The following is a 9,268-nucleotide window of genomic DNA, read 5'->3' as shown; positions in this document are numbered from 1 at the left end:
TGCTCAACCACTAAGCCACCCAGGTGCCCCCACAATGATTTTTTTTTTTAATTATCGTCTGGATAATAAAAACCTACTTGGGTTTCTGCCCATGCCATCTTCTCCCAGAACTGACTCTGCCCACAGGGAAGGTTCTCTGCAGTCATATCTTAACCACCTTACCCTTCCATTCTGCCCACAGTCAGTTAGACCAGGAATGGAAGTTGACCACACTGGGCCCATCAGCTTCTCTTTCCCAAGAATTTGAAATTTGAATTCAGAGGCAGTGGGTCTGTCTTTAGCTAAAGCTGTAACCTTTAAAACTCAGGAGCTCTAAAGTCTCAATATTCCATCATGCAGATGGGTAAGTAGAAAAATCCCATCTGCAGATTTTAAAGAAGATTTTAAAAGAGTCCCGGAAAGTAGAATGAAACAGATGCGCAGAGAAGGCAAAGGTGAAAACAGTAGAGCAAGTCTGAAGTCTTTCCAGTTGCCAGCTTCTTTGAGGCCCACCACGTCCCTGCTCTTGGGTTCCATGAGCCATAAGTAATAAAGTTCCCCATTGTTCGCAAAGCTCACCCAGATTATACAAATAACACAAAAATAAGAAGTCAACAGAGAGAGAAAAAAAAAGAAGTCAACAGAGTAAACTTTCAGGAATGGAAGATAAAGCTAACAGTTGACCAGGTTTTTATTACAAGGTCCATTTTTTAAGTTTTTTAAATTTATTACAAGGTTTTATTACAAGGACCCTGAAATGAGGGTCCATTCGAATTCACGTGTCAAATGCCCCTTCTCCCCACGTGTCAGTTTTTGTCATGCCTAAGGTTCGGTCCTCGGTGAAGGCAACCACAAGGAGAGTTGCTCTGTCTACACCAGTGGTTGGGGAGAGCACTATACTCAGAGTTGTCTAATCTAAAACCAAGATGAAAAGGATGCAAGACGAAAGCTCCAAGTAAAATGGAATGCAGCTACTGTTCCCCTTCCCATAGCAGAATATTTTTCTGCAACTGAATTCTCCAGGGAAGAGGACATCACAAAGGAAACAGATGGTTATTTTCAGGCGAGCAGGAGACACTCCATATTGCCTTTGCCTGGCTCCTTCCTTTAACAGGAGGGATCGGAGCCGTCACGGCTCCTCCTCACATACACTTCAGCCATCCTGGGTGTGCCATGCAATAGAGGGACAGATAATTGTGCTACCGCACTACAAACCGAGCAGCCGAATGCGGAATGGGACTCAGGGATGGAAACCTCGTCGCTGCGCGTTAGCGAATCATCACACGAAACAAATTGTTCACTTTTTGCTCAGTCCATTAGCTACGAGGATGAAGGGAATTGCTCTCCCAATACATAATATTCCAGTTTCCTCTTTTTTTCACTTAGCACCTCTCTTTCCTCCTTTACAAATAAAATGCATTTAGATTCTGAACTTAATTTGTTCTCTCTGACCAGGACTTTATTTTCATTAGAGACAGCCCTACGCGATTGCTCTCTGGAATGAAGCCTGGGGAATGCAGTACCTCCGACAAAGAAGAGGTTGGCCAAGCCTGCATTTTAGTAGATGGACTGGTGACTAGAACATGTGCCCACCAACCATTCTGCCCTCGGTTTCAGGTTTTCTTCGACAGAGTCGTAGAATGGCTCAGGGCCAACTTGCCGTGATTCGATGACCTACGAATAATGGTTTGATCTGCTTAGTGTGTTTCTTCCAGAAAGTTCCAACCTTTGATATTATTTCATTAGTTTAAACAGGTTTTTGTATCTTTATTCCCATCTCATAGATATAAATTTTGATGTCCAGAGAGAAAGGCAAAACATCTCTGAGGTCACTGAATCGGTTAGTATCTATTGCTTTTGACGATGACGTAAGCCATCATGCAAACGATCACAAGCCTACAGATTCACATCGGAATGAGATACAGTCAGTTCTATTAATACCTGGTCGTATGAAAAGTCACAGAAATAAAAACAATGACCCATAGCACTGGTATAGTACTTCTTTGGGCCATTAAGGTACAATGATTTCATCATCCAGAAGTGTGGGAACAGCTAGAGATGTGTAAGGGCTGGTAGATTTTTAAAACAAGAAGAGAAGGAAATTAACCTCTGTGAGGTGCTTTTCACAGTTAGACACATGTATAAAGTTAATTTCCATGATAATTCCGTAAACGACATATTCTCATTCCCATTTACAGAAAACAAAACTGCAGCTCAGAAACTGTCAGTCCGTTTGCAGAGCTCACCCAGCTAGTAAGCAGAAAAATAAGACTTTGTCCTTGCATTTACCTGATTCCAGAGTCCATGTTCTCTCACGATGCTCTGAGGGAGAATTTTTGTTTAGAACTACTCAATTCTATTGCAAACCAGATCCTCCTAACAGTTACAGTAAAAATAAATAAAATAAAATAAAATAAAATAAATAATAAAATAAAATAATAAAATAAAATAAATAAAATAAAATAAAACTGGTACCTAAAAAAAAAGTCTCAACCAAGTGTCTAAAGTTTAATTTGCGTTGATATTCTTTTTCCATGGAACAGGTCAGTGGTCTACAGACTGAATCTCAAGTAGTCACCTAGAATTTCATTAAGCACTTCTGAGCAATTGTGCAGGCTGGAAGAGGTCATCTTGCTGGAAGAGGTCATCCCATTCCCAGCATTGGAGGAGGATAAACAGGTCAGACATCCCATGCTTGTATGGCACAGACTAAACCAGAAGGATATAAATAGTCCTTCTTCAGGAAGTTGTGATTTCCAAAACCAAGATGAAAAATGTGGGGGGAAAAACAAAAAAAAAAAAAGCAAGTCTAAAATCCCCTGCGTCTCCTCTTGTGCTTTTATCCTGGGCGTCAGTGCTTTTTCGGAGCCAGTGGCAGCCACAGGAAAATGAGAACAAGGGAGGAGAGGCCGTTTATCAGCTCGCAGACTTGGAAAGCCCAGAGGTGTATCTGGCTCAGGTACAGCTAAATCCACGAGCTTGATAACAGCATCAAGACATGGTCTCTGTCTCTTACTCCCGGTCCCACATTCCCCATGTGGTGCCCCCTGGAAGTTCCAGATTCACAACCAGCACCTTCAAGTCAAGGGAGATAAAGCAGCACACCTCCTTCCCAATGGCTCCAGGAAAGGCCAGGGTTTTTGGCCTTGGCCCACCGCAGGACACGGCCTGCCCCGGCACCGACTGTTGTAGTCCAGCTCGTTGACCAAGCTTTGGTCCTAAGCCCATCCCTGGAACCGGGGGAGTCAGTGTCCCCTGAGGCATGAATGAAGCATTGGTGGGGGGGGGTGTTCACAAAAGGAAACAGGGGGAGTCTCCATTACTGGTAGATGCTAGCAAGCTGCAGCTGCCCAGGTAAGCAGAGCAACCACCACCCTTGAAGGCACAGTCCCGACGTGGGACACCTCCACCGGGCTGCGTGGGAGGCCTGGAGATTTTTCCCTCTGTTCCCAGGCAGCAGCTCAAGAGGCAGGCTCCTCCTGGCAATTAGCTGTCAGCCGATCACCAATCAAATGTGTAGAGTGGGCCGTGCTGATGATCTGCTCTCGAGGCAATCAGTGGGCTGGGGGAACCAGATGATCCTCTGCGACGCCACTTCAAATCAGGACTTCTGTGTCCGCGCTGGTTTTGAGCAGTAAGTATTAGCCTGGAAGTTATTTTCTTTGATATTGACTCTACGTGGGAAAGGGAGGAATTTCGGCTTCTTTTAAATTCTGCTCAACAGAAAAGACCAGAAAGTTGTAGAGACGTGTAAGGAGGCTAATTAGGATCCATTCCAACTTAATGGCTAGGCTTTCACACTGAAATGGATAGAGGAACATGTTCCGCCCTTTCGAGGTAGAGATTTTTCTTCCAACTACCTATCTGATTTGGGGACCTCATTCTTTCATAATGCCATGTGCCATGATCAATCAGATGTAATGATCAAAGGGAAGTTTGCCTCCATCAATCCCGATAACAAATAACTGCTATAGTGGGAAACCTAATGTGTTCTTCACTTCAAATTCACTTGCCAATAATTGGCCTCATTAACGTCTGTGAAGTTAGCTGTTCACTGAAATTGGGCAAGCTGTACATTAGATGTGTTCAGTGGTTTTCAAACCTTTGGGAATAATAGACCTACTGAATCAGCATCTTGCTGGTTCCATGAAAATTAACAGGCTAAAAAGTAAAGAGACTGCAAGGGATCTGGAAAGAGTGAAGGAGGCACCAGGAGATTCCCACCACCGTCCTATAATTAATATTATCGTTCGCAACCTAACAATGAGGCCTAGGTCTACGTCTTTTTTTTTTTTTAAGATTTGATTCTGACAGAAAATGAACTTGATTTCTTTGTGCCACGAGCTTTCAAATTACCCTACCCACATCTGTCAGATGTTTTTGTGGTTCAATCATAAAAACTGTATCCAGCCCGGATGATGAGGATGCTGTTTGCAGGCACCATAACCACAGATGCCCTTAGGTTGAACATCAGGCTCACTGTGATCTTCCCAGAGGACATACACACCCAGCTGCTGTGCCAGACCCATCCTTCTTGGGGAGAGGAAGAAATCTCAGTAAGCGAACGTGTGTGGGGTGTCTGGAATATAGACACCCCAGAAACATCTTCCTGGGAAGATGGGGAGCAGCAAGAAGAATGGAAATAGGCAACTATTTCGTTTCCATTTATATGGCCCATTTCCCATAGAAATGGCCGGATGGCACCAGGAACACAACGCAACACAGTGAACCCAAGAGGGTGCCTGCGGGCGAGGGAGCTTTCTGTCCTGAATTATGTCCTAAACGTCAGCCCCACCAATGTTCATCAATAATGCCTCAATTTCCACTTCATTTTTGCTTATACAGTTAATATTTGCAAGCTTACAAGAAAAAAAATCGCATGGCTTTTATGCCAGAGGAAGTGTAACACGACGTTGCTTTGCCAAAGGGAGCTTCAAGTATTTGCGACAGACACGGGGGGGTATCATGGGATGCCGGCTTCTCTGGTCCAATGAGACGCCAGGTCCCCGTGACTCCGGTTGCTTCATTTTTCGCCTGACAGCTCTAATCCACCCACTCAATTTAGCGACTTATTTCATTACAACCGTTCTTAATCATGTCCACCGGGATCCGGGAAGATGCTGGCTTTGCGGGTCCTACCCCCCAACCCCCTTCAGTGCACTTCAGCCTGAGTAACCTCTCAAAATGTAAGTCAGATCTTGTCAGGGTCTTGTGACGGCCTCCAGTGACTTTCCACGCTATTTAGAACACATCTGACCCCCTGGGGGCATCTGGGGGCACAGTCTTTTAAGTGTCCGACTCTTGATTTTCACTCAGGTCTTGGTCTCGGGGTCATGAGATCAAGCCCCCTGTTGGGGGGCTCAGCACACAGTCTGCTTGGGATTCTCCCTCCCTCTCTGGCCCCCCACTCATTCTCTCTCTCTTCAATCAATCAATCAATCAATCAATCTTTTAAAAAAGAACATATCTTCTGGAACCCTGTATTATCTCATTCTTGCCTCTGCGGCTGCCCTCTCGTCCTTCCTCGGCAGCCCTCCCCTAGCTTGGATCCTGCTGCTCCCTCTTCCAGAAACACTCTTTCCATGAGTCTCTTCATGCCTGGCTTCTTCTCATCCCACGTTTCTTGGTCAAATGCCATCTGCTCAGAAAAGCTTTCGCTGGCCACCTTACTCCTTTCCCCTGCTCGTTACTCCTTATCCCTCCAATTATGTTCTTCATAAAATGTGCTGTGGTCTCAAATAATCTGGTTTTTTGCCTGTATCTGTCCACCAGAGTGTCAGTTCAAAGTGGGCATAAACTTCTCTGCCTTATTTACCACTATATCCTCAGGGCCTAAAAAAGTGTCTCATACGGTCCCTGATAGGGTCTAAGCCCCTGAATAAATAAATGTTTTGAGACCCCAAGTCATACTATAAAGGATCACCATGTCATGTTCCAGAAATGGCTTATTTTGAACACATGCAAGTCTAATACTAGAAGAAGCAGTGTCTCACCATCAATTCCCTTGCCTCCTTCCAGAATACGGCAATCTGCATAAGAATCATTTCCCAAAATAAGAGCATGTCTTTGGAAATTGAAGAAGAAGAAGGAGGGAAAAAAAAAAAAACTCAGACACACTAGAAAACTGTGGGCTGCTTTCTTTTTCATTATAAGTAAGACAAGGTTCATGAGAGTAAGCATCAGAGCTTGAGTCTTTAGAAGTTGAAAATTAGATCAAATGAATTGGAGGACAACGGCATCGTGTGTTAATGTTTTCTTTCTCGAATGGAGAAAATGAGATGATGTGAGCCATGACTCCATTTGAAAATGAAACGTTGTGTTTCTATTTGCTTCCACGTTAAAGCACGCTGTTTTTCATTTTAGACTTTTCATGTTGGTAAATGTTGCAATACTTTACATTCATTAGGCACAGGCCCATTTACTATGAACAAGCAAGACAAGCACAGATACATCATCCCCATAAAGCATCACTTCTAAATTACACAGTAAATAAATGAGACTAAGCCAGAAACTGAAGTTCCACAACCCTTACCACAAATGTTAAAAAAAAAAAAAATTAACAACCTTGGGTCAAAGTTCCCTACTTTAAAACATGCAATTTATGAACAATCTATTGAACTCTCATTATGCCAAATTAACCGAACATCCCAGAATATATTGGATGCCTGACGCTAACTCGTAACAGACCCAAAAAATGCTTTAAAAAAAAAGAAAGAAAGAAAAGAACTAATCAGATTCTGGCTGTCTTTGGTTAATTCGTAATGCATAAAAACTTGGTCTTGCTAGGAATCTCTTGTTGACTTCTGATTAGCCGGTTATAGAAGTTAGCAGCAAATTCAAAATAAAGTAGCAATTCACAATAAGATGACAGGGAGCAAGTGTCTTCAAATTAAAATTGCCCTTGATTCTGTTTAATTCTGCTTTAAGTCGTGAGTCATAATGGAGACAAATGGTTACACTAAGCAGGTATCAAATATGACAGGGAGCTAGCTGTGATTATTTTGTTGTACTATTTCCATTTGGGGACTTTTTCTGCCAACACTTTTCCTATGACGGCTATTAAATTTTATAGGATTTTTCCCGCCATTAGTTGTAATGGCATTTGCGTGTTGAATGCTCACAACAAATGAAAACCATGATTCCATTGTTTCACACGGTGAAAACCATCGTTGCCACTATTCCAAACGGGGAACAAATCTAAAAAGAATCAAGTAATTCCTCCACCGTGTATGATACCTATATAAGCTCTGTGGGAAAGCCTATTTACAACTCCTCTATTTTTGAAACAACATAGACTTTGCACATATTAAAAAAAAAAAAAGCCACTGAAGAAGCCACTGTAAGCCAAATCAGAAGATAGCTCAAATGTTATTTTTGTTACGGGAACTGGTCTACAATTCAATATAATTCTTCTTTCAGGCCTCATCTGAAAACCTACCTTTTCGTGGGGTGAGAAGGGAAAAACTTGATGGCTACTTATGGCATGGTGGGGTTTTTTTGTTTGTTTGTTTTTTTAAGAGTGTGTAAAGCAACACCAAATTATGAAAACAACACGGAAGGCAGATGTTAAGAGTTTCTTAGCCAATTTCCTTTGAGAAAATTCAGCAACTAGCTCTCCAAATAAATTTCTGGGTTTATTGTTCTAGGTTATTGATAGAGATTAGTTTTTGTAAGTAAATGATTACTCAGGGTCATCTAGGTCTAGCAAAACAAGAAACGATGTATTTGGGGATCTATGAAACTATTGGAATATCCAACTACTGGATCATTCTAGATCCTTTTGGTTCAGCTAGCTCATCACTTCTCTACCACCAACTACTTTTCAAGGCACTATCTCTTTCATCTAAAAGAGCATTTAAGTTGCATGACTCTCCTGTTCTGCCTACAAAACCCGTCTCCCAAACTCTGTTATGCTGAGAACCCTTCAGAAATGAAAGGTCCCCATTAGAAACGAACTAGGGGTGGTGGAAAGGGAGGTGGGTGGGGGGTGGGGGTGACTGGGTGGCGGGCACTGAGGTGGGCACTTCACGGGATGAGCACTGGGTGTTATTCTGTATGTTGGCAAATTGAACACCAATAAAAAATAAATTTATTATTTAAAAAAACAATAAAAAAAAGAAAGGCCACTATTCAAACTTCTGATTTATTTTCATTTGACCTCCCTCTGATGTGACTTTTCACCCTTTCACGTTCTTCTTGAATATATCTAGGCCAAAAATTTCTGACTTGTAATGGACCCACGTGAGTACAAATTAGTTGGAAATGACGTGCAAGCGGTTATTAAAAGAACACCTCAGAAATTGCTTGAGTAAATATTGTAGAACGGTGAACTTAAAAATTATTTTATCATTTTTTCCTTCTCTACCCTTCCACAGCCCCTCTTTCCTCCACCCGGAATTCTGTGTGACAGACGGAAGTAGAACAAGAGGAGCAGTGGTTGCACTTGGTGAGAGAGTCAGAAGAAGAAATTTATTCACTCGTTCAGCAGTTGTTTTTTTTATTTCTTCACTTAATCACCTGATTGTACCTCTTATGGCAAAGATGACCAGAGATTTGTGGTGTATTACAGTTTGCCCAAATTCCCCCAAACTTTGGACAAACCAGATGAACTCTCAGAGATCTGACTTGCTTAGGGGCTGTAGAAGGAGACGCCTGTACTGTTGGCAGCCCTTGATCACAAACCAAATCCCATTTAGTGATAAATATTCATTTTGATAAGTATTAGTTTCCCTTCTCTGACTACACACAAGTACACCACGTTGAACTTCTTAGCAAGCCAGAAGGGAGATGCAAGGGGCCATGGATGTTGGTGGCACACTAAACTGTGCCTCTTTGGGCAAATGGCTTGAGCTCTGTGGGACTCCATTTCCACATCTCTGAGGTCAAAGCTCTGTGCTGTTATTGTTCTCTAAGAGAAATAGGCTAAACATCTGAGCACGATAATTCACTTTATTCCAGCATAAAAATCAAAGTCCCGACATTTTTTTGCCCATAGCTTAGTCTTTCCGCATGTCCCCTCCAGAAGTGTTTTCTTCCAAAATTCTCTGGAAAGCGCGCCACCACTCAGTATCTACACAGCCAGTGCCACCTATATGTCCCAGAAAATGGTCTCTTTTCTTCTGTTGTATAAATACTTAATCTAAAAACCATTCCAACTAGTGTGCTCACTAGTTTTCATTTCTGAAACGGGAGGGAGGTTCCGCACGATTTCTGGGTTTATCTCCGATAATGCTGCGGAAACACTGAGACTACAGAAAACAGGAACAGGGTCACCGCTATTCTCATTTTA

Source organism: Canis lupus, chromosome 10 (genome assembly GCF_011100685.1).
Source record: "Canis lupus familiaris isolate Mischka breed German Shepherd chromosome 10, alternate assembly UU_Cfam_GSD_1.0, whole genome shotgun sequence".
NCBI classification, from domain to species: domain Eukaryota; kingdom Metazoa; phylum Chordata; class Mammalia; order Carnivora; family Canidae; genus Canis; species Canis lupus.
This window is presented reverse-complemented; position numbering follows the sequence as displayed.